Source organism: Pinus tabuliformis, chromosome 4_2, assembly GCF_031772625.1.
Source record: "Pinus tabuliformis cultivar Carrire ecotype Pingquan chromosome 4_2, CPIR1, whole genome shotgun sequence".
NCBI lineage: Eukaryota > Viridiplantae > Streptophyta > Pinopsida > Pinales > Pinaceae > Pinus > Pinus tabuliformis.
In genome coordinates, this window is record NC_142304.1 from 282,731,707 (window position 1) to 282,757,845 (window position 26,139).

Sequence of the window (26,139 nt, forward strand, 5' to 3'; positions counted from 1 at the left end):
AATTCCTGCAGCATTTACCCTTAGAAATGTATAGCTTTCAACCTCTCCTCCTTCTGGCCCAATGCCTATATTTATAGTGCTCAAGAGGAAGTTAATCAGGTCCACCATCAATGGGATAATCCCCTCTTTGGATGGGATAGCTCCCTTATTGATGGGATAAGTTCCTCTTTGGTAGGAGTGCATGAACCATCTGGAGGCGCTCAATACACGTCGAACAACCTTCTAGAATGCTCTAGAAATGACCACAAGTGACTTTTTAAAGATGAAACTTGCGCATTTTAACCTTTTCAGGGGGACGCACCTGAACCTTTACATACAGAGCGTCCAAAGACGCAGTTTTTGTGAACATTAGGTGCGTCCCCGTAGGTAAGGTTGAGAGAACCTGCGTCCCCAGAGATAAATACATTTAGAAAGACTTTCTCTCTTTTTTGGAGTTTGACATGGAAAGCAGAGGCATAAGACTTGCCTAAGAGGGTAGCATGACTGTTGATAGAGTCATCCTAACTGTAAATGGTCATGGTGACATTTTTTAGTGTAACAATATGGGAACAAAATATCCTCACGTCTACTCTCTACAATATACCTATATAACCTACTGATTCATTTTTTTTTAAATGAGGTTGACACAGGAAAATAACTATCCTCATACTTGATTCATTTTTTAACGAGGTTGACTCAGTAACAGGAACTATCCTCTGACCAACTGATTCATTTTTTAACGAGGTTGACACAGGAAAAGAACTATCCTCATACTCACTGATTCATTTTTTAATGAGGTCAACACAGTAAAAGGAACTTTCCTCGAAACCCTGATTATGGCTTCCAACTAGAAGAAAGACATGTCAATGGACACACCTTGATCATGGCTTCCAATAGGTCTTCATCAGAAGGAAGAATAGTTCTCTGGAAGGAACACATGTCAAGGGAATCAAAAGGGATAAGAACATCGCATTCAAGTAATCCCATAGAGTTTTCCATGTCAATTACCAGATCTAAATCAAAGGAAGATGAGCAAACAGTGAGAGGCTCACTTACATCGATAACTAAAAACATGGGACCAGCTGCCACATAATTAACTCGTGGCGGGGTAGATACCACTTTAGAATTAGGAACATTTAGGGGTGTCATATTATTGGTAGTTGAAACAAGACTAGGGAACGAAAGCTGGTCTACAGTCAAAATATTTCCATAGTGAGGGAAAGACATCACGCGAAAGAGTGTCGATACGACAACTTTCATTACATAAACATAGTCTCGCCTAAGGAGTAAATTGAAATCCAAGGGACCTCGAACTACCATAAGATCAATACAAATAGTTTTTCCTTCCAAGGTAATAGAAAACTTAGGAAGGATCCCTAAAGGTTCACTAATGGTTTTGTTAAAAGCTTTCAGATTCTGCGTAATAGGCACAAGCTGAGGGGAACCCAAAGCTTTCCAAGCAGTTGAGGATAAAATACTAATAGAAGAACCTTCATCTACCTGTGTGCGGTGTATGTCCCTACCATCAGCCTTGACAATGATTTGGAAAAGGATGGAGGAAGGAAGACGAGGTTTTTTCAGTCTATTCCAATCAAAGGAAAAGACCTCAGTACTTGGAGGGGGTTCTGTAGAAACAGGTGAAATGCCCCCCGGCGTAGAAGAATCTGATGTAACAAGAAGAACCTGAGCGGTATGAAGTTCAGTCTCTAAAGGGAGAGTGGGATCGACTGAATGTGAAATTGAATCGACCACTTGATCAACTAATGGATCATCAACCTGAGTGATATGAGTTTCACTCTCCAATGGAAGAGTGGCATCGACTGTACTTGAAATTAGATCAATCACTCCGTCAGTTGACAGTAGGTTGGGAGAAATTTTACGGTAACCAGTTGGAAATTATTGCTGTGGAACAGTAAGGTTTTCCTACAATTTTGAGGCTTCATCCATGTGAGGGAAAATGTGAGTTTGATGACTCCCTTTGCATAACTTACAAGGAAACCTAACTTTACCCTTTTTCCCAGGAACCTGACTATCACTGGTTGATGGATCAATGGAAAGTTGATGAGATTTTTCTGACCATACTTCCAAGACCTTTGGAATACCAGGACAACTGATAAGGAAGTGGTCACCCTTACAAAGCCTGCAAGGGTATTTGGGTTTACGATGCATGTTGGAGGTTTGCTCAACACAACTAACACTTATAACCATGGTTGGTTGGTTGACTTCTTTCTTATCTTGCTTCTTCTTCTTCTTCCCTTTCTTCTTCTTCTTAGCCACCTGGTTACTAGTGTCAAGGCTTTTACCAAGCGAAGAGGAAGAAATGGGGGAAGAGATATTAGGCGAAGAAGGTAAAGGGTCAACAGAAGGTTGGTGATGTTGAGATGGTGAACTCCGTTGAGGTGAAGCATTCGGTTGAGGTGGAACAATTGGAGTAATTGGGGCCAACAAAGTTGAAAATAACCATATCGGTAAACCTATTGTAAATCCAGGTAATGAAAAAGTAGCCATATAAGGAGGATCACATTTCCAAAGCAAGGAATAGTACTAGGATTCTCGTTAAGAGGGGTTCCTTGGTTGGTAAATTCTGGAACAATTGCCATTATATTCAACTTCAGTGAATTTTATTAACAATTTAAAACTAAAATTAACAATTCACAATTCACACCTATGGTTTATAAAAGTAAAAACAAACAAATTAACGCACGCCATCAAATCTAGGAGTCAAACCACACACAAACAGTAACTTCCCGTACTAAAAAAACTAGTTGGTGTTGAAATCCAACTTAGTAGAAATTTAATACAGAAAGGGCGGTTGGAACAATTACCCCGACAACCTGCTTAATGAAACAAACTGGCACAAGTTTCTTCACAAAACCATCTCGAGTGAAGAGAACCCCCCAGAGAGTCCAAGTGAGTCTAGTCGACGTCTGTTCCAGGTACAGTGGGATCTTCCCTCCACCTCCACCTTAGGAAAGAATCCTATATATTATGGCCACTAAGGTTACCAATAGAAACAAATATACCTGGGGGAACAGTCTATGATCCGATACACACGCAAGGGTAGAGTAACAAAGCTCAATCCCCTTGAAGGCTCCTTGACATAATCCAAGGTTTACCAACAAGTGACCCCAGGCTCCTCGACAATGGTCAACCCGAGGTTTACCGTTTTTAATACATGTATATCTGCTATCATTCCCAATGAGGAAGGATTGATTACCTCACTGGTTCAGATATGATCTCGTGCTTGACTCCTTTAGGTGGAGCTTCCCAGAGCATACATGCAACAATTGGAATTTTTCCTATCGCAAGATCGACTACTTGTTTGTTTTATTGTCTTGGAGAGTTAACTAAAACCTATTCCAAGACACTAGCCTAAGCTAGATTGGTGGAAAGAGCCCTAAAAATGTAAAAATTACTAGATGAATTTTAATTAAGCGCTGTGTTATTTAGGCTGTTATTACTCAAAAGGGTAAATGGATATGAAACCAATGGTGTTATGACCAGACCCAAAAGTGAATGCAATCGAATATGATAATGTAATCTTTTCAATTTGATGAATCCTAACTAAAGTAAGGAGAGAGTTTCCATTCACTTCCAACAATGCAAAAAATTGATCACTAAGAGAAAATATAACAAATTCTCTAATGCACTAATTTCATCAAGAAAAATTAATGCAAATCAATTCCAAAACAATTTTTTATTTTTTTATTTTTTATTTTTGTGTGTTAAAAAAAAGCATAAAAGTATGTAAATTCAAATCAAAGAAAACTGATCTAAATCTATGATTGATTTTTCAGAATGTAAACTATGCAATTGTAATCTATGCACAATTCACTTGAAAAGTATGCAAATGTAATCTATGCACATTTTTCATTCATATTCTGAAAATGAGAATTCTAATTATGAAAATGTGATCTATGCAAGAGAATTCTCAAACACAAGATGATTCTAATGTAATCTAAGAACCAATCAAGTGCAAGTCAAGAAAATTGGGTGAGAGTTCCAAATATCAAAAAATAAAAACACTCAAAGGCGATTAACACTCATACACAATTTGTGTATTAAAACAAAAGCAAAAAGATGCAAAATTGTGAAAAGATTGAGACAAACCTCCAAGTAATGACCAAAGGAAATCAAATTAAGAATTTCTCAAAAAAGAGACTCAAAACACCCAATTAACTTAATGGAGATTGATGAGATGAAGAATTTGCTGAAAGAAACTCATAAACAAGGATTTTTGACAGAAAAATACAGATATGGGTAGACTAAAAGCCGTAAATAAAACCTAAACCTAACTAGACGAAAACATTTTAGGTTTCTCAAAAATTTTGACCGAGTCCACAGGCTTCCAGTAGAACCAGATGCGGTACCGCTTTGTGCACTAAAGGAACAGTGCGGGGATGTCCACACTGTCTTGTAAAAAAAAAGTGCAGTCCTCTTCAAAATTTCGGAAAAAACCAAAAATACTCCAGATCCTAAAAACTACCCAATCCCACACACATCAAGAAAAAACAAGAAACAAGAAAACGTTTCTCAAGTCAAAGAAAAGGACAACCAAAAACCAAATTCAATTCCCCAGTATGGTCGCTAATTTGTTAGCCGAATAAATCGTTCTTGCAGACAAGACTGATATACCTAGTATCAATAAATATCTAGCAACAAGCAGGACAAGAAAATCTACCTTTCTCTAAATATATTGCAATTCAGTAATAAAAAATAAGAGGTGTTTTAGACCCTACCTTAAGTCCAACGCTAGTTTGTGGCAGCCACGCTTCAACCGTCCGAATGAGTTTCCTTTTGAGAACCCACAATCACAAACAAGCAGACATCAAATAACACCTGCATAGCCAATATAATAAATCATATTCATCATGGTGATCAAGGAATCCATGAGATAAACCATAAAACAAAGCTTATTGAGAAAAATAAACTTGATTGTATTAACTTTGAAAATAGAAGAACTTTACAACCTTTGGTGCCTTGATGTTGTACAAGCTCCTCCCAGGGTCTGAAAAAAGAATCCCCTCTACTTTGACAAGCCTCACACTCTTCCAAATGAGATCAACAAGGTATGTAATCTTTCCTCACTTAAGCTCAATTAGGAAGACTAAGTTCCAGCAGCATTTCACCTCAAAAATCTTTAGCTTGCAACCTTTCCACTAACTAGCCCAATGCTTCATTTTAATGTGCAAAGGAAGGAGGTTATAGGTCCACCTATGAAGGGATAGAGTCCTCCTTCAAAGGGATAAGCTCCTCACATCGAGGGGTTAGCTCCTTAAGGTATGGGATGTATGAACCTTAAAGGAGCGAACTTGCCACCTCAAGATTCCTTCTAGAAGCTTCCAGAAATGACTCAAAGTGAGTTTTTAAGAATGTACTTGCGCCTTTTTGACTTTTACAGGGGTCCGCACCCATTACATAGAGACAGAGCGGTCAGGTATGCAGGGGACATGACCAGTAGGTGCGGGACCGCAGGTAATGCTAAGAGAAAGTGCGGAACCAAAGTTTTAGAGACTTTTAAGGGATTTCTCTTATTTTCAAGGCTTGACATGAAGAAATGAGGTTTAAGACTTGCAAAGGAGGAAAGTATGAGTGGTGATAGACTCACACCGATTGCAGAATGTCATGTTGACAAGATTTTGTGCAACACCTATTCAGTGCCACTTGGATGTCCGCTACTCTAGAATTCGGGTTATCATTGGAGTACTTAATATACCAGGTTAGCACGTGATCCTGCAGAGTGCTAACTAGTGTCACTTTCTTTATATGGTCATCTGTAACACCTTGAGTTTCCCACAGAGCCCTTACAACAAACCAGAATTGGTCCGGATCCTCATTTCCCAAGCCTTTGAGCAAAGGTAACTTCACTGTATTTGCCATACTGAATCGCGATGAAGGTGGAGGTGGTATGGGTGAAATTGGAGGTGATGGCCATGAAGCCGGTGGTGGTGTGGGTGGAGGTGGTATTCATGGAAATCCTTGTTTTATTATTTGAATAGCACTTCGTGGAGAGACCTTCACGATCCATTCTTTATCTCTTTGTAGAGGTGAAATCAAGGGGCTATGCTCTGGACCCTTATTTCCTTCATTTTTGTAAAGTTTTACGCTTCGCATAGCCTCGAACATCAAGGTAGCTGCATAACCCACTTTTCACACAACAACATTTTAATCCAAGTATTCAAAGATTTCACGTACTTACCTCGCGGTCCTTTGAAAAAGCGTCGCTCTGCCTCACTATACCTGATTGAGGTGTCAACCGTGAATTCTTTCACAAATCCTCCTATGACGCGATCGAGCCAAGGATCCACAGTGCTGGCGATCTTATCCTTTGATGCTTCCAACCTTTGTACTAGTTATGAGGTCCACACATTAGGACCGTCAAGTTTCCACCTTCCTTGGCTATCTGCTAGCTTCACGATACACTCATATAGCTCAGTAGGAAAGGAGGTGAAAAAGATTTCATGGATCTCCATACACAGGTATCTGTCTAGCCACTATTCTTTTGATAATTGTGGGTTTCTATTTTACTGTGCCATGAACTTGTGAATCCTTTTGTCCAGCCAGCCTTCGATTTCATTCTTAGTTGGATTCCAGTGATATGACATCGCACATCTCTTATGGAGATTTTGGTCCTGAAAACAAAACCATTTGTTGGCTTGAGGGGGCATGACCCAGGTTCAGCGTTAGTTAGCCAAACAAATACCTACATTATTGGCCCTTTTGGCATCAGCCCATAGAGCGCAGATTGAAATCTCACCCGAAGCAGTATGGGGGGATGCTGGAACCAAGTTTTTGCACCCTTGAGATTGTTGTGATGTCGGTTTATTCCACCCATACCTGCCTTCGTGCAGGTTGCTTATCCCTCTGCTCTATCCTTCAGTACCTTCTTGAAATGTTACAATCGGCTTCCACACAGCCCTAACCAGGGGCTGAAGTCCTTTCGCGCTACTAGGGCAGTGAACTGCGATATCTACCAAACTAGGCTAAGTATCTTACTTATCTTATTAACAAATCTTAGTTAGCTTCACGTAAATAGATATTCTTACTTCCGTTCACTTAACCAACACATTTACATATATTCGTGCATCATATAAGCATTAGAAGTGAAATTCATACCCAATATAATAGATGCATATTTAGGAAATAAAGACGCAGAAATTATAGAATACTTCTCTTTATTGATAATTCTAGATGATTACAGACTCGACTTGCCTTGCGCACTCAGCTGTAGGGGTCTGTGCACTCAGTTGTAGACTTCTAGGCGTTTGTGAACTTAGCTGCAGGCCTCTACCTATGCTACGATCCAAGACTTAGAATTCTACTTCAGAGCTATCTCTCATACATGTTCGATCTTCATTACCTCATTTAACTACTTAGAGTTTAGCTCTATTTATACAATTCCATGGTCCTCGGACCATGGGTAGATATTTTACAACCGACATTACATTATCAAAATAAGGGAAGACAACCCTATGACTCTTTAACATCTACACGCTCCACTACCACAAAATGCGGAGTCTTTACATTTGGATTACAAAATTGGACCAAAATATGGGCTTTTAGCCCCAAAACAGCCCTTGGGGGATCTCGCGCCCAACAATACCTATAGGTTTGTCTGAGACATATATGTGTATATTTAAAGGTAATGCCTAGTTGGGACCACTGAGGATGGGTGCAATGGTCATCTTTTATTTTAGTATTTCAAAGGCTTTTTGATAGTTGCTTGTCCAACAAAAATCTAAATCTTTAGCCAGCAGTTCAAACAAGGGTGAACCCAGTTTGCTAAAATCTTTTATGAACCTTCTATAATACCCAACCAATCCAAGGAAAATCCTATAATCTCTTTGATTTTGATGGATAGGGACCCTTTTGATGATGGAAATATTGTTTGGGTCAACCTGTATTCCCTCCTTGGATATGGAATGACCAAGGAAAGTCGTTGCATTCATAAAAAAAATTCACATTTCTTAGGGCTCAATGAGAGATTCATTTCAATACATTTCTTCAAAACTTTGCAAAAATTGGAGAGAGCTTCATGAAAGTCGCATCCATAAGGAGTGAAATCATCCATGTATATCTCAACAGAGTCATGAACAAGTTCAACAAAAATACCTAGAACCGCCCTCTGAAAAGTAGCAGGGGCATTGCACAGACCGAATGGAAGAACTCTATAGGCAAAGGTACCCCAAGGACATGTAAATGTGGTATGATCTAGGTCTTCAGGGCTGATATGGTTTTGGTTGTATCCACTAAATCCATCTAGGAAGAAGAAAAAATTCTTTCCTGCAAGGCCATATAGGACTTGGTCAATGAAGGGAAAAGGAAAATGGTCCTTCTTTGTAGCCTTGTTAAGTTCTTGGTAATCTACACATATTCTCCACTTCCCATTCTTCTTGGGAACTAAAATAAGATGTGACACTCTGAAATGGGGTTTATGAATGCTGCATCCAGTAGATTTTGTAATTATTCTTTCACAATGTCCTTAAGAGATGGGTTTATCCTTCTCTGGGGCATAGAAAATTTTAGGGGTGAATCTTAGCTCATGGGCGAAATTTAAAGGGTTTTATAATCTAGAGGGGTGAATTTCTTATATTATACCTCTTTTCTATAGTTATCTTAAAAATTATTTAAAAAATAAATGAATATTGTATTTTAGCCATGAAACATAAGCGGATAAAACACTATTTCGCCTTTCCAAATTTCTTTCAAGCCATGATTTTGCACTATTTTGCCTTTCCAAATTTAATTGAAGCCCCGTTTTTGCTTCCAATCGCCCGGATTTTAGGAATGGAACTGGTCAAAGGCTATTTTTCCGTCTACTATACATGCAAATCGAAGCTATGGTTGAATATTCTCTCGATTCTAGGGGTTTGCTTGTTTGATTCCCTTGTAAATCGAAGCTATGGTTGAATTTGCCCTCGATTCTAGGGGTTTTCTTGTTTGATTTACATGTATAAATGCGTGTCTCAATAAAAGCGAAGAAACTAAATGATTGATCGTGGTTCGTTTTGAAAACATATCGAACTATTGTGATTCTGTTTAGTATCTCGCAGACTCATCCAAAGTCTTTTAACTTTTAACCAGAGGAATGGATGTCAAAATGGGGGACATACTCCCAAAAATAGAAATTTAAATGAACGGTAGGAGTTCAAAAAAATAGATTAAATAAAAAATAAATGTTCCTAACAAATGTAGGGAACTTGGAAGCCACATTCAAGGTTCTCACCATCTCTCACAGATTATGTTTTCAAAATGGTTTCTACTTGTGCAGGTGAAGAATGGGGAGAAACTTTCTAAAAACAATTTATATTGTCTAAGGTTCTATTCCTTTCAACTTGATCACATTTGGATAATAATAACATATAAATCATAATTCATTCATGGATCACTGGAATTTTACAACTCTTCTGAAATCTCTGGCAGCAGTCCCAGGACTGCGCGAAAACCCACTTATATTTTCAAGATTGCGAGCTTTGAGATTGAAAATATTTTAACTTCTCAGTATCATAGTAGCTGCGTTAGTATTGAAGAATACCCAATATAGAATTACCTACCCAACAGAGCTACTAAACAAATCAGTGCACTGTGTAAGGATGGTCAATTGCGCGAGGCATTGGACTTCTGGGCACAAACGAGCCAACATGGAGTCCTGACAGATTCTAATGTGTATGCTCCTCTATTGCAAGTGTGTATTAAGATAAAGGCTCTGTCAAGGGGCACAAAGATTCATGTCCATATGATAAAACATGGATTCAAGCATTGGATTTTCTTGCATAACAATCTCATCAATATGTATACAAAGTGTGGTAGTTTAGAGGATCCACACCAAGTGTTTGACAAAATACATAAACCAGATGTGATTTCATGGAATGTATTGATTTTAGGATATGCCCAACATGGGGTCTATAAGGAAGTCCCAAGGAATTTTTGCATGATGCATAGGTCGGGTATGAAGCCGAATCACTTCACTTTTGCTAGTGTGTTGAGCACGTGTGCCAACCTAGCAGATATGGAATGTGGCAAGAAAGTTCATACCCAAATAATTAGAAATGGATATGATAACCACAAGAGGTTCATACACAAATTATTAGAAGTGGATATGATAACCATATATTTGTGGGAAATGCACTTGTTGATATGTATGCCAAATGTAGGTTACTATAAGAGGTTCATGATGTGTTTAATGAAATTTTTGAAAGAGATGAGGTTTCATGGAATGCATTTCTTACAGGGTTTGTGCAAAATGAACATGGTATGAAGGTGCTAAAACATTTTTGGCAAATGAAACAAGCAGGTTCAAATATGACCCACTTCACATTCGACAATGTTCTCAAAGCATGCAATAGTGTTGTAGTTCAGGAACATGGTAATCAAGTCCATGGGCACATTATTAAAAATTGTATTTGAGTCTGATGTCTATGTGGGAAGCTCCATAGTTGATATGTATGCTAACTATGGAAGCCTAAAGGATGCAATTATAATGTTTTATAATATGTCTGATCAAAATGTGATAACATGGAATGCAATGATAGTAGGACTTTTCCAGGTTGGAGATGTTGAATCATGCCCAAAATATGGGGAGTAGGCACTGAGTATCTTTAGGCAAATGCAATGGAGGGGAATGAAACCTAACCATTTCACCTTCTCCAGCATCCCTGGAGTTTGCGTCAGCCTTGCATTTCAAGAGAATGGGAAACAAATCCATTTTCATCATTAAAAGCAATTTTTAATTAGAAGAATTTGTGGGAAGTGCTCTTGTTGACTTGTATACCAAATGTGGGGTAGTAGAAGACACACATAGATGGTTTGATAAAATGCCGAAACAATATATTGTTTTGTGGACTACAATGGTTGCAGGATATGCCCAAAATGGGCATGATGAAGATGCCCTCAAACCTTTTCAACAAGTGCTAAGGGAAGGGATGAAGCCAGATCAATTTACTCTATCTGTTATCCTCGGTGCCTCTTCCAGCATAGAAGCTGAGGAACAGGGAAAGCAAGTCCATACCCACACTATCAAAATTGGATTTGAATCACTTGTTGTTGTGGGAAATGCTGTCATTGGGATGTATGCAAAGTATGGAAGCATAGATGATGCATGCACTATGTTTAGTGGAATGCCTAAACGAGATGTAGTGTCATGGACGGTGCTAATATCAGGATATGCTCAGAATGGACGCGGGAAAGAAGCCCTCTGACTCTTTGGGAAAATGAAAGAAGAAGGAATAAAGCTTAACCATATTACCTTTGTTGGTTTCCTCTATGCTTGTTGCCATGTAGGCCTAGTGGATGAAGGTTGTTGCTACCTTGATTCCATGACTAGAGACCATGGAATTGAACCAAAAATAGAGCATTAAGCCTGTGTTATTGACATTCTTGGTCATGTTGGACGCTTGGATGAGGTAGAGCAGTTCATCATTGAAATGAAAATTGAATATGATGTTGTGGTGTGGCGGGCCTTGCTTAGTTCCAATAGGATGAATGGGAATATGGACATAGGGAAGTGTGAAACAAAACATGTTATTGAGTAAGAGCCCCACACATTGGGAACATATGCCTCCTATGGCATGTGGGATGATGCAACAAAAGTGAGAAATATGATGAAAGATAAGGGGGTTAAAAAGGAACCATGTTTAAGGTTGATCGAGGTTAGGAAAATATTTCTTTCTTTTGCAGTAGGGGATAGATCATACCTACAAACAACGAGTATCTATGCAAAATTAGAGAGTTTGATGAAGGAAATTAAAGAGGCAGGATATGTGCCCAACACGAACGTTTCTCTTCATTATGTGGAGCAAGAACGGAAATAATATTCTATTGCTCATCATAGTGAGAAGCTGGCAATTGAATTTGGGCTTGTCAGCACATCACACAGAATGCTTATCAAAGTGATTAAAAACCTTTGTGTATGTAGGGATTTCCATAGTGCTTCCAAGTTCATTTCTATAGTATCTGTAAGCGAAATTGTTTTGAGGGATGTGAATTGTTTTCATCATTTCAAGGATGGGTCATGTTCTTGTGGGGACTATTGGTGATGAACAGGTAAAAAAAATAGGCAATGCTTTGTGAAGTAAAGGTTTGATACTCTATTGAATATCTATGTTGTTATACTCTCTATTTTGGAGAATGGAAGAAGAAGGTAACATATATAATATCTTTTTATGATTCTTCAAGGCACACACAAATATTCTTTGTTTGAAGGCCTTAAAAGCTTGGAAAAAACATAATTTTAAAATTGGATTCAAAACATTCCAATAGTGATTTCTCTTATAACTTCCACATATCTCCTACTTCTGCTGCATGAAACCTAACTTCCTGGTACCATGGATCCTATAGGATTCACAATTTTGTACTCCTGTCTTAGTGCTTTTGACTATGAGATGTTTTAGGAAGTCTATGACTTATTTTGTCTCTATAAAGATTCATATTGTGTTAAATATGTAAACAGATTGTAAATAGAAACATATCAAATCACTAATAAGGAGTCAGTACGCTAACATAGTACATGTTACTCAATACTAAACTTGTGGGTTACTAGTTTGACTAGATTTTAGTAAATAATGTATGAGGGTTCAGTTGGAATAAAGTGAGAATAATTTCTTCTTTATGTGCTATAATTTTTTAATAAATGTTGAGATATTTAAGAAAATTTGATTTAAAATTTTAGAGTTAGATATCTCATGATACAATGGGTCTAGAGGATATTCTTTGTAATGTTGTACTCCTGCCTCAGTTCTTTTGATTATGCAATGTAGTAAAAAGTGTTTTACTTATTCTGCATCAATAAAGATTCACATTACATGGTATACGTAGGCATAAATTATAAATAAAAACGCAAATTCATTAGGAAAGAGTCATTACACCAGTGTATTCCTTGTTACATAGTACTAGTCCCTGTGGCTATGAACTCAGTATCCTAGCTTTTTATTGCTCTATTGGCTATCTTAACTACCACCAATAGACATACAAAGAGAAATGACAGATTCAGGAGCCAGGAAGTTGTCCTCAAAGCTCTCTTGAATGTTGAAGTACATATAGATATATTATGAAATATTCCAATTACTAGAGGACCATTAGTCATCATTGACCATATTTCCTAAATCAACCTTGTGAAAATTCCTTTGATCTTTTTCCTTCTATATAATGTTTGTGTTCTTGATTCTTTGTAGTCCTTTTGTTGTAGCCTTCCGAAGTCTTTAGCAATTTGGCTTCGTTGTATGTGTCAATTTACTTCTTGTTTTATGTATCATCTCAAATTGGCGTTGTAGTTTCTTTGTGTTTCAACAACTCATTGCATTGCAAGCCTTTATAGTATTTCTGCAACCTGGGCTTGTAGTCTTTTCGGTCTACGTGGTTGTTTCTTGTGACCTTTTTTTTTCTTTGGTTTTTATTTATTTTTGTTAATTTTTACCTTGTGGCTAGGTTCTTATGTCAGACACTGCAACAATTATTTTGATCATTTCCACCTTTATTTGTAGTTTCATGCAATTGGCACTTTGCAACATTATAATATGGTCCACTTAGTGATACTGCAAATTGTTCTTGGAGACTATGTCTGACCAACATAGTGTCTTGTTACAATGTTGATTCTTCTAAGATTTGTGATTGTCTTAACAATCTTTGTGAGGTTTTCATCCTCATGAATTTAACCTGTTATCACTGAAAATGCTGTTGTCAAAAATTTTTTAGCCTAGCTTAAAGACAGGGTGTTTTCGCAGCGCCAGAATTCTTTTTAGCAGTTTCGCAGCGCTACCTGTTTGAGTGGTTTCGTAGTGTGCTACGAAACTGGGGATTTGTTCGAAGTTTTCAGTGGAGGCCCGAATCATAGCATGCCTATTGTACACTGGCTACAACTGCTGTAGATGAGGTTGATCTGCTTAAAAGGTCTAATGTCAGATTTTTCAGATGAGATTGAAGATATCAAGGTTTACAAGGTTGTTCGTGTATTAGTTCTTTCATGTGATTGTATCTGCCAGAGGCAAAGCAACGGTTACTTCTGGCAAGTTGAAGGTACATAACCATTGCCACACTAGCAGATATGAACTGGGGAATATAGGATGTTTGGCTTTTGTCCTTGCAGACATCAAAAGCTTGGTTGTCACGACATATTCCCATATTGTAGCAAGTTAAAGCATGAACAACAATGTATGTTCAGACCTTACAGTTGCCCTTACGTGGATTCTGAATGCTCAGTTGCTGGGGACATTCCAACGCTTGTGACTCATTTGGGAAATGATCACAAGGTAAACATGCACAATGGCTGCACCTTCAATCATCAATATGTAAAACCTAATCCTTATAAGGTGGAAAATGCAACATGAATGCTGACGGTTTTCAGCTGTTTTGGTCAACAATTCTGTCTTCTCTTTGTAGCATTCCAGCTTAGAATAGCCCCTGTGTATATGGCCTTTTTGTGCTTTATGGGTGATGATTATGAAGGAAAAATTTGGCGTGGGGGCAAATGGACAAAAGCTGTGTTGGTGATGGAAGGGCCAGCCTATTGATTCCAGTTAAAGGGAATGTTAAGGAGCGCATTTCCTGGAGTTGATGTAGAACTTTCAAATTATCCCTCCACCATTATCGAAGTGCGTGTTCAGCAAGTTGTGCCAGTGTTACAAATAGGCAGCATTGTGTTTATTTCTGCAGGGGATCACGTTTTTCTTAGACTGGGATACACAGCACCTCCTTCTTGGTATTATTCTCTGAAATAAAAATGTTTTGGAGCTATTGTAACTACCTGGCTTATGCGAAATGCATTGCAGTCGTTTCTTCAAGGCACACGGGCTTTTAAAATGACTGATATAAATGAAAATGTCGTGAATATTATTAAGCACGTTGGTTCATTATTAATGTACATATTGAAGACATGAAAGTGCTCTTATGAAATGCAGCGATTAATGCCAAGTGTCAAGTAGTTTTATAAAGATTTGATTGCCACAAGGCCGCCATGGTTAGTGACACTGGGATAGAGATGTGGCACAAAGGCTGGAATGATATTAACTGATGTCGTTAAAAGATGAGTGCGCATTGAATAAACACAGAAGGAAGGTTGGATTTGGAGGAGAGATAGAATGGCGCTTTTATAGTTTGCAAGGATTAGTTCAGGGTTTTCCAGAATCCGTCTTTCGGGCAAATTGTTGATATTGATGAATATTTTACAGGTAAGAGAGTATCATAAAATCGCTGCTGTCGTCGTGTTGCTCAGGTGCGCGCTGTACATTCCATTCTGTGGAAGTTAATCAGATCAGAGGGTTTTTGTTTAGGTCCTTCGATCTCGTGAAACGCCTCTGGTTAGAGTTCTTTCAGATAGGGAAAAATGAGGCTCGTTTTTGGGGGTTTCAATTGTGGATTGAATCGTGCAGAAGTTGTGAATTTTGATCTTGCAGATTGGTCACCACATGGTGGGTTTGCAGTGGAATTGTATTGGTTGTATCACAAGTTTGCAGTTTTGTTGCATGACGAGTTGTTATATGCTGTCGTTCGTGTAATCAATACTGAGCGCAATCATAGAGAACAATTTTGGAAAAAGGATGTTGCATCTGTACTAACAGCAGCTGAGAGCCTTGATTAGCATTTGTTGAAACTTGTTTCATCTGTGTGTCAAGATGGCCAGGTGTATGATAACTAAAAACAACAGATGATGCCCTACCAGGTTGAAACAATATCTGGTATGTTGATTATGCGGTGGATAAACGTGCAACTTGCTAGAATCTCAGAATAGATTGAACGAACAATTCAGCAAGAGAAATGGGAGCCTTCATTATCTCAACATCGACATGGTAATTCTATTGTTGAAGTCTACAGAATTATGGAAGAGACAGTGGATCAGTTTTTCAGTTTACAACTGCCTATGAGGGTTCCGCAGCTAAATGGTCTCGTCAGTGGTCTTGACAATGCACTACAAGCCTACACTCAGAGGGTTGTTAGTCCGCTAGTGGATAAACAAGATCTTATATCACCTGTTCCAATTTTAACAAGATACAAGAAAGAAAGTGGTATGAAGGCATTTGCTAAGAAAAAGGTGGTCGACCCCAGATTGCCTGATGATAGACGTTCTAGCCAAATCAATGTCTTGTCAACATCCAAGCTTTGTGTTCGCCTAAATTCTCTTCATTATGCCATTTTCCATCTGAATGTGCTGAAGGATAGCATTCGAGAACGCTGGGCACAAAAGAAACCTCAGGAAATGTTATGGCAGGGCGAAGCTCAGTTGACTGTGATCTCAAGCCAAGGCATGTTACTGCTAACAGACCAATGGGTGTACTTTCAACAGCTTTTGATGGCACCAGAAAAAGATTAATGCAACCATTGATAAAATATGCGAGTTCACAGGCATGAAAATAATCTTTTGGGATATGAAGGAATCCTTTATCGATGGTTTGTACAAAAACAGTGTCTCACAAGCACGGATGGATATGGTGCTTCAAGGCCTTGATTCGGTGCTGGTAGAACTATGTGATGTTATTGTGGATCCATTGAGAGATAAAGTTGTTAGTGCCCACATTGCAGCTTTTGACTTCTAGGTTCTATGCATAAAAAGCAGAGTCCCTGTAGGAATTATATCTTAACCAAATGCTTCATCCAAGAGAAAATGAGTGGCTGTTGAGAAAATAAAGCTCAAGACAGTCAGAGTTTAGTATTGAAGCTGTTTATTGGTTTGATGCTAATCAAGGTTGCTGTGATATGTAATGACAGAAGCAAGCTTCATCTTTTTAAAACTATTTAGGTTCCTAACAGCTGTACAAATGTCTGAAGAGATCATGAATCTAAGCAGAAAACGCTTCAAGATACATAGGTTCTGTTTTGACATCTACAGCAGTTTCGTAGCGCGCTACGAAACTGCTGTAGAATGCTGTTTTGTGGAAAAACAATGAATTTTGATGATGAGGTCAGCGAATGTTAAAAAGAAGGTCTCAAACACAGGAGGGAGATCATACATGGATTTCATAACAGCTCAAACAGTGACAGGTGTAGGTCTTGAAGGGAAAATAAAATATTTTGTTTATTTTCATAAAGTTTTCTCAAAGGCACTTTATGACCGAGCTACTAGGGTATTGGTAGGGTTACCAGAATGTTCGGTTGGTACACCTGTTTGGTCCACGGAGCATCCAGATCATATGGCATATGGTGATTATGCGTTGTCATTAAAGGTTTAAAGAGTTTGGAGCGTGGTATTTAAATGATGAAGGAAAATGGGAGACAGAGACCGTTAAAATAGGAACACATCTTTTGGTCAATTAATGAGCCATCAACGCTTTCAAGCATCCAAAGTCAGTATTCATTGCATCTGTAGCTCAGCTATCTTAACCCAAGCAGCAAAAGAACATGTGTCAAAAGCCAGAAAAGCATCATGCTACGAGGAGCAAAGATTGTGGATTTTGATTAAATGAAAACCATTTGTAATTTCAGTTTAGCCATGATGTAATTAATAAATTAGTTATGCACTAGATAGGGATAGTGAATAGCCACCTTCGAAGCTCCCCTCATGCTGGAGGAGGAAGCTGGAGGTGGATAAGTTTGTTTGCCTATAAAGGGATCAGATTAGGATGTAGAAAGGGTTGGACATTTTATACAAAAACAGAGTTGTTTTGGGCCGTTGTAAGACTTATGACAGTAATAGAAAAACAGTGTTGATTTCTTCTCAAGATTCTCGATGGATTATTGTGTTCAAATGTAATGGTGGTGTTTTATATCATATGTTATTTTACAGCCTTGTTATAGTACAATCACTCAGAATTCATATCCTATGCTCTGACTTCCTGTGTATTTAGCAAGCTGTGGTTTTGATGGAATATGTTTGGACATGTAATGCAAAGAGCCTTGACTTCCATGAAATGACTTTGTTTCACTTGTTCACTTAGTGTATGAGACTCCATAGCCCAATGAGAACCAGTTTGATATGTTTCCAACCAGCTTTTGCTTTCATGAATGAATAAAGAGTTAGCCATCTATTGTAGTGAAGGATTTTATCAAGAGTTTGTGAGAGAGCCCTCTCTGATCAAAGAGGCTAATCTTTGATCTAAAGTTAGGTTGAAAGAGTTACATGAAATCTTGCTTGGTTGCAGCCCTCAGTAGTGATTTTGTGATAACATTTTGGTGCGTCTGCCGGGAGCTTAAGATTGAATTTCTGAAGGTAGCAGGAGTTCAAATGATTTTCGAGGCTGCAAAACTACCTTGGCGACTCCATTGTTGAAGAATTCAAGGTTTATATATTTATGGTGATTCCACTGGAGTTATGAAAGACCCAGAAGCTGCCCTTCTTTGTTCAAGGTATGCATGCATAGATTTCTCAGGAATTCATGGTTTCCCAAATTATTTTCCCAAGGATGCATACTTTCTAAGGAATGGTCCAAAATTCAACGGGGAGGATTTAAGTTTAACCTTGAATCATATATCAGATTTTTGTGAATTTACACAGCTTCTTAGATTTAAACATGAGGATGTTTGCATTATGTTATTCTATGATTCACTTCAAGGGAAATGCAAACAGTGGGTTGAATGCTTGCCTGCCGAATCCATTAAGTCATTTCAAGACCTTTGGCTCATGTTTTTGGAGGAATGGGCAGATAGGATAGAGGAGGTGGCAGACTCTCCCTCAGTTGAAGGTTTTAAACAATGGAATAATGATCACAATAAAGAAGAAACAAATGAATCTTTTTCTTTGTCCTTATCCTCATATCTGAAATCCTTTGACTGCAAGTCAGAGGATAAGATGAAATTTTTTGATGAATTTGCCAAAGATATTGAGAAAGAAATTGAAGGTTTAGAAGGACAAATTCAGGCATACAGTTTTCATGATCATGATTATTATTCTCAAACGTTTTCTGTGACAGAGCGCAAGGAGACTATGCTGCTTCCATTCTCTTTTACGATTGAGGAACTGAGCACTGTGGTTGAAGATCAGTTTGCACAGTTGGAAAGTTTCAAGGAAGGACAAGCTGATCATGTGTTCTGGGATCCTATAGCTGATTACATGGAAGAGTTTTACTCTCCAGTGTTTCAGTTTTCCTATGAAGATCAGAGACTATTTCAGTGGCAGCGGTCTTTACACTATCAAATTGGCTCTGAAATTCGATACAGTCAGAGAAAATTTCAGTGGCAGAGGTCATTACACTGTCATATTGGATCTGAACTCCGATACAGTCAAAGAAATCAAATAGCAGATAAGACAAATGATTGGCTGCATTGGAAATTTCACATTGATTGAGCTGAAGAAGTTGAAATGGTTAGGGTAGGTAGGTAGAGGTAAATGCAAATAAGCTCAAGGTTAACTGAGCATTTTTCTTTCTCAGTAGATATAGTTTTCTTTCTCCTACAGTCATGCTTGTCAAGCAAATTTTAGTTTGTCAAAAATGGATAAGGCACTAGAGCTGCATGTTCTTAGTGTACCTCAAGGGCACACTATCCCAAGTGGAGCCACTGTTATCACTGAAAATGCTGTTGTCAAAATTTTTTTAGCCTAGCTTAAAGACAGGGTGTTTTCGTAGCGCCAGAATTCTTTTTAGCAGTTTTGCAGCGCTACCTGTTTGAGTGGTTTCGTAGCGTGCTACGAAACTGGGGATTTGTTCGAGTTTTCAGTGGAGGCCCGAATCATAGCATGCCTATTGTACACTGGCTACAACTGCTGTAGATGAGGTTGATCTGCTTAAAAGGTCTAATGTCAGATTTTTCAGATGAGATTGAAGATATCAAGGTTTACAAGGTTGTTCGTGTATTAGTTCTTTCATGTGATTGTATCTGCCAGAGGCAAAGCAACGGTTACTTCTGGCAAGTTGAAGGTACATAACCATTGCCACACTAGCAGATATGAACTGGGGAATATAGGATGTTTGGTTTTTGTCCTTGCAGACATCAAAAGCTTGGTTGTCACGACATATTCCCATATTGTAGCAAGTTAAAGCATGAACAACAATGTATGTTCAGACCTTACAGTTGCCCTTACGTGGATTCTGAATGCTCAGTTGCTGGGGACATTCCAACGCTTGTGACTCATTTGGGAAATGATCACAAGGTAAACATGCACAATGGCTGCACCTTCAATCATCAATATGTAAAACCTAATCCTTATAAGGTGGAAAATGCAACATGAATGCTGACGGTTTTCAGCTGTTTTGGTCAACAATTCTGTCTTCTCTTTGTAGCATTCCAGCTTAGAATAGCCCCTGTGTATATGGCCTTTTTGTGCTTTATGGGTGATGATTATGAAGGAAAAATTTGGCGTGGGGGCAAATGGACAAAAGCTGTGTTGGTGATGGAAGGGCCAGCCTATTGATTCCAGTTAAAGGGAATGTTAAGGAGCGCATTTCCTGGAGTTGATGTAGAACTTTCAAATTATCCCTCCACCATTATCGAAGTGCGTGTTCAGCAAGTTGTGCCAGTGTTACAAATAGGCAGCATTGTGTTTATTTCTGCAGGGGATCACGTTTTTCTTAGACTGGGATACACAGCACCTCCTTCTTGGTATTATTCTCTGAAATAAAAATGTTTTGGAGCTATTGTAACTACCTGGCTTATGCGAAATGCATTGCAGTCGTTTCTTCAAGGCACACGGGCTTTTAAAATGACTGATATAAATGAAAATGTCGTGAATATTATTAAGCACGTTGGTTCATTATTAATGTACATATTGAAGACATGAAAGTGCTCTTATGAAATGCAGCGATTAATGCCAAGTGTCAAGTAGTTTTATAAAGATTTGATTGCCACAAGGCCGCCATGGTTAGTGACACTGGGATAGAGATGTGGCACAAAGGCTGGAATGATATTAACTGATGTCGTTAAAAGATGAGTGTGCATTGAATAAACACAGAAGGAAGGTTGGATTTGGAGGAGAGATAGAATGGCGCTTTTATAGTTTGCAAGGATTAGTTCAGGGTTTTCCAGAATCCGTCTTTCGGGCAAATTGTTGATATTGATGAATATTTTACAGGTAAGAGAGTATCATAAAATCGCTGCTGTCGTCGTGTTGCTCAGGTGCGCGCTGTACATTCCATTCTGTGGAAGTTAATCAGATCAGAGGGTTTTTGTTTAGGTCCTTCGATCTCGTGAAACGCCTCTGGTTAGAGTTCTTTCAGATAGGGAAAAATGAGGCTCGTTTTTGGGGGTTTCAATTGTGGATTGAATCGTGCAGAAGTTGTGAATTTTGATCTTGCAGATTGGTCACCACATGGTGGGTTTGCAGTGGAATTGTATTGGTTGTATCACAAGTTTGCAGTTTTGTTGCATGACGAGTTGTTATATGCTGTGGTTCGTGTAATCAATACTGAGCGCAATCATAGAGAACAATTTTGGAAAAAGGATGTTGCATCTGTACTAACAGTAGCTAAGAGCCTTGATTAGCATTTGTTGAAACTTGTTTCATCTGTGTGTCAAGATGGCCAGGTGTATGATAACTACAAACAACAGATGATGCCCTACCAGGTTGAAACAATATCTGGTATGTTGATTATGCGGTGGATAAACGTGCAACTTGCTAGAATCTCAGAATAGATTGAACGAACAATTCAGCAAGAGAAATGGGAGCCTTCATTATCTCAACATCGACATGGTAATTCTATTGTTGAAGTCTACAGAATTATGGAAGAGACAGTGGATCAGTTTTTCAGTTTACAACTGCCTATGAGGGTTCCGCAGCTAAATGGTCTCGTCAGTGGTCTTGACAATGCACTACAAGCCTACACTCAGAGGGTTGTTAGTCCGCTAGTGGATAAACAAGATCTTATATCACCTGTTCCAATTTTAACAAGATACAAGAAAGAAAGTTGTATGAAGGCATTTGCTAAGAAAAAGGTGGTCGACCCCAGATTGCCTGATGATAGACGTTCTAGCCAAATCAATGTCTTGTAAACATCCAAGCTTTGTGTTCGCCTAAATTCTCTTCATTATGCCATTTTCCATCTGAATGTGCTGAAGGATAGCATTCGAGAACGCTGGGCACAAAAGAAACCTCAGGAAATGTTATGGCAGGGCGAAGCTCAGTCGACTATGATCTCAAGCCAAGGCATGTTACTGCTAACAGACCAATGGGTGTACTTTCAACAGCTTTTGATGGCACCAGAAAAAGATTAATGCAACCATTGATAAAATATGCGAGTTCACAGGCATGAAAATAATCTTTTGGGATATGAAGGAATCCTTTATCGATGGTTTGTACAAAAACAGTGTCTCACAAGCACGGATGGATATGGTGCTTCAAGGCCTTGATTCGGTGCTGGTAGAACTATGTGATGTTATTGTGGATCCATTGAGAGATAAAGTTGTTAGTGCCCACATTGCAGCTTTTGACTTCTAGGTTCTATGCATAAAAAGCAGAGTCCCTGTAGGAATTATATCTTAACCGAATGCTTCATCCAAGAGAAAATGAGTGGCTGTTGAGAAAATAAAGCTCAAGACAGTCAGAGTTTAGTATTGAAGCTGTTTATTGGTTTGATGCTAATCAAGGTTGCTGTGATATGTAATGAAAGAAGCAATCTTCATCTTTTTAAAACTATTTAGGTTCCTAACAGCTGTACAAATGTCTGAAGAGATCATGAATCTAAGCAGAAAACGCTTCAAGATACATAGGTTCTGTTTTGACATCTACAGCAGTTTCGTAGCGCGCTACGAAACTGCTGTAGAATGCTGTTTTGTGGAAAAACAATGAATTTTGATGATGAGGTCAGCGAATGTTAAAAAGAAGGTCTCAAACACAGGAGGGAGATCATACATGGATTTCATAACAGCTCAAACAGTGACAGGTGTAGGTCTTGAAGGGAAAATAAAATATTTTGTTTATTTTCATAAAGTTTTCTCAAAGGCACTTTATGACCGAGCTACTAGGGTATTGGTAGGGTTACCAGAATGTTCGGTTGGTACACCTGTTTGGTCCACGGAGCATCCAGATCATATGGCATATGGTGATTATGCGTTGTCATTAAAGGTTTAAAGAGTTTGGAGCGTGGTATTTAAATGATGAAGGAAAATGGGAGACAGAGACCGTTAAAATAGGAACACATCTTTTGGTCAATTAATGAGCCATCAGCGCTTTCAAGCATCCAAAGTCAGTATTCATTGCATCTGTAGCTCAGCTATCTTAACCCAAGCAGCAAAAGAACATGTGTCAAAAGCCAGAAAGGCATCATGCTACGAGGAGCAAAGATTGTGGATTTTGATTAAGTGAAAACCATTTGTAATTTCAGTTTAGCCATGATGTAATTAATAAATTAGTTATGCACTAGATAGGGATAGTGAATAGCCACCTTCGAAGCTCCCCTCATGCTGGAGGAGGAAGCTGGAGGTGGATAAGTTTGTTTGCCTATGAAGGGATCAGAGGAGGATGTAGAAAGGGTTGGACATTTTATACAAAAACAGAGTTGTTTTGGGCCATTGTAAGACTTATGACAGTAATAGAAAAACAGTGTTGATTTCTTCTCAAGATTCTCGATGGATTATTGTGTTCAAATGTAATGGTGGTGTTTTATATCATATGTTATTTTACAACCTTGTTATAGTACAATCACTCAGAATTCATATCCTATGCTCTGACTTCCTGTGTATTTAGCAAGCTGTGGTTTTGATGGAATATGTTTGGACATGTAATGCAAAGAGCCTTGACTTCCATGAAATGACTTTGTTTCACTTGTTCACTTAGTGTATGAGACTCCATAGCCCAATGAGAACCAGTTTGATATGTTTCCAACCAGCTTTTGCTTTCATGAATGAATAAAGAGTTAGCCATCTATTGTAGTGAAGGATTTTATCAAGAGTTTGTGAGAGAGCCCTCTCTGATCAAAGAGGCTAATCTTTGATCTAAAGTTAGGTTGAAAGAGTTACATGAAATCTTGCTTGGTTGCAGCCCTCAGTAGTGATTTTGTGATAACATTTTGGTGCGTCTGCCGGGAGCTTAAGATTGAATTTCTGAAGGTAGCAGGAGTTCAAATGATTTTCGAGGCTGCAAAACTACCTTGGCGACTCCATTGTTGAAGAATTCAAGGTTTATATATTTATGGTGATTCCACTGGAGTTATGAAAGACCCAGAAGCTGCCCTTCTTTGTTCAAGGTATGCATGCATAGATTTCTCAGGAATTCATGGTTTCCCAAATTATTTTCCCAAGGATGCATACTTTCTAAGGAATGGTCCAAAATTCAACGGGGAGGATTTAAGTTTAACCTTGAATCATATATCAGATTTTTGTGAATTTACACAGCTTCTTAGAGTTAAACATGAGGATGTTTGCATTATGTTATTCTATGATTCACTTCAAGGGAAATGCAAACAGTGGGTTGAATGCTTGCCTGCCGAATCCATTAAGTCATTTCAAGACCTTTGGCTCATGTTTTTGGAGGAATGGGCAGATAGGATAGAGGAGGTGGCAGACTCTCCCTCAGTTGAAGGTTTTAAACAATGGAATAATGATCACAATAAAGAAGAAACAAATGAATCTTTTTCTTTGTCCTTATCCTCATATCTGAAATCCTTTGACTGCAAGTCAGAGGATAAGATGAAATTTTTTGATGAATTTGCCAAAGATATTGAGAAAGAAATTGAAGGTTTAGAAGGACAAATTCAGGCATACAGTTTTCATGATCATGATTATTATTCTCAAAAGTTTTCTGTGACAAAGCGCAAGGAGACTATGCTGCTTCCATTCTCTTTTACGATTGAGGAACTGAGCACTGTGGTTGAAGATCAGTTTGCACAGTTGGAAAGTTTCAAGGAAGGACAAGCTGATCATGTGTTCTGGGATCCTATAGCTGATTACATGGAAGAGTTTTACTCTCCAGTGTTTCAGTTTTCCTATGAAGATCAGAGACTATTTCAGTGGCAGCGGTCTTTACACTATCACATTGGCTCTGAAATCCGATACAGTCAGAGAAAATTTCAGTGGCAGCGGTCATTACACTGTCATATTGGATCTGAACTCCGATGCAGTCAAAGAAATCAAATATCAGATAAGACAAATGATTGGCTGCATTGGAAATTTCACATTGATTGAGCTGAAGAAGTTGAAATGGTTAGGGTAGGTAGGTAGAGGTAAATGCAAATAAGCTCAAGGTTAACTGAGCATTTTTCTTTCTCAGTAGATATAGTTTTCTTTCTCCTACAGTCATGCTTGTCAAGCAAATTTTAGTTTGTCAAAAATGGATAAGGCACTGGAGCTGCATGTTCTTAGTGTACCTCAAGGGCACACTATCCCAAGTGGAGCCACTGTTATCACTGAAAATGCTGTTGTCAAAATTTTTTTAGCCTAGCTTAAAGACAGGGTGTTTTCGCAGCGCCAGAATTCTTTTTAGCAGTTTCGCAGCGCTACCTGTTTGAGTGGTTTCGTAGCGTGCTACGAAACTGGGGATTTGTTCGAGTTTTCAGTGGAGGCCCGAATCATAGCATGCCTATTGTACACTGGCTACAACTGCTGTAGATGAGGTTGATCTGCTTAAAAGGTCTAATGTCAGATTTTTCAGATGAGATTGAAGATATCAAGGTTTACAAGGTTGTTCGTGTATTAGTTCTTCCGTGTGATTGTATCTGCCAGAGGCAAAGCAACGGTTACTTCTGGCAAGTTGAAGGTACATAACCATTGCCACACTAGCGGATATGAACTGGGGAATATAGGATGTTTGGTTTTTGTCCTTGCAGACATCAAAAGCTTGGTTGTCACGACATATTCCCATATTGTAGCAAGTTAAAGCATGAACAACAATGTATGTTCAGACCTTTCAGTTTCCCTTATGCAGATTCTGAGTGCTCAGTTGCTGGGGACATTCCAGCGCTTGTGACTCATTTGAGAAATGATCACAAGGTAAACATGCACAATGGCTGCACCTTCAATCATCAATATGTAAAACCTAATCCTTATAAGGTGGAAAATGCAACATGAATGCTGACGGTTTTCAGCTGTTTTGGTCAACAATTCTGTCTTCTCTTTGTAGCATTCCAGCTTAGAATAGCCCCTGTGTATATGGCCTTTTTGTGCTTTATGGGTGATGATAATGAAGGAAAAATTTGGCGTGGGGGCAAATGGACAAAAGCTGTGTTGGTGATGGAAGGGCCAGCCTATTGATTCCAGTTAAAGGGAATGTTAAGGAGCGCATTTCCTGGAGTTGATGTAGAACTTTCAAATTATCCCTCCACCATTATCGAAGTGCATGTTCAGCAAGTTGTGCCAGTGTTACAAATAGGC

The 26,139-nt window shown here is 38.6% G+C and overlaps 1 pseudogene; it reads left to right on the forward strand.

Moving 5' to 3' along the window:
• The window catches only part of LOC149169097 (pentatricopeptide repeat-containing protein At3g13880-like), a 41,439-nt pseudogene extending 29,650 nt beyond the window's left edge, over nucleotides 1-11,789 (forward strand).
• Nucleotides 11,790-26,139: the final 14,350 nt, after the last annotated feature.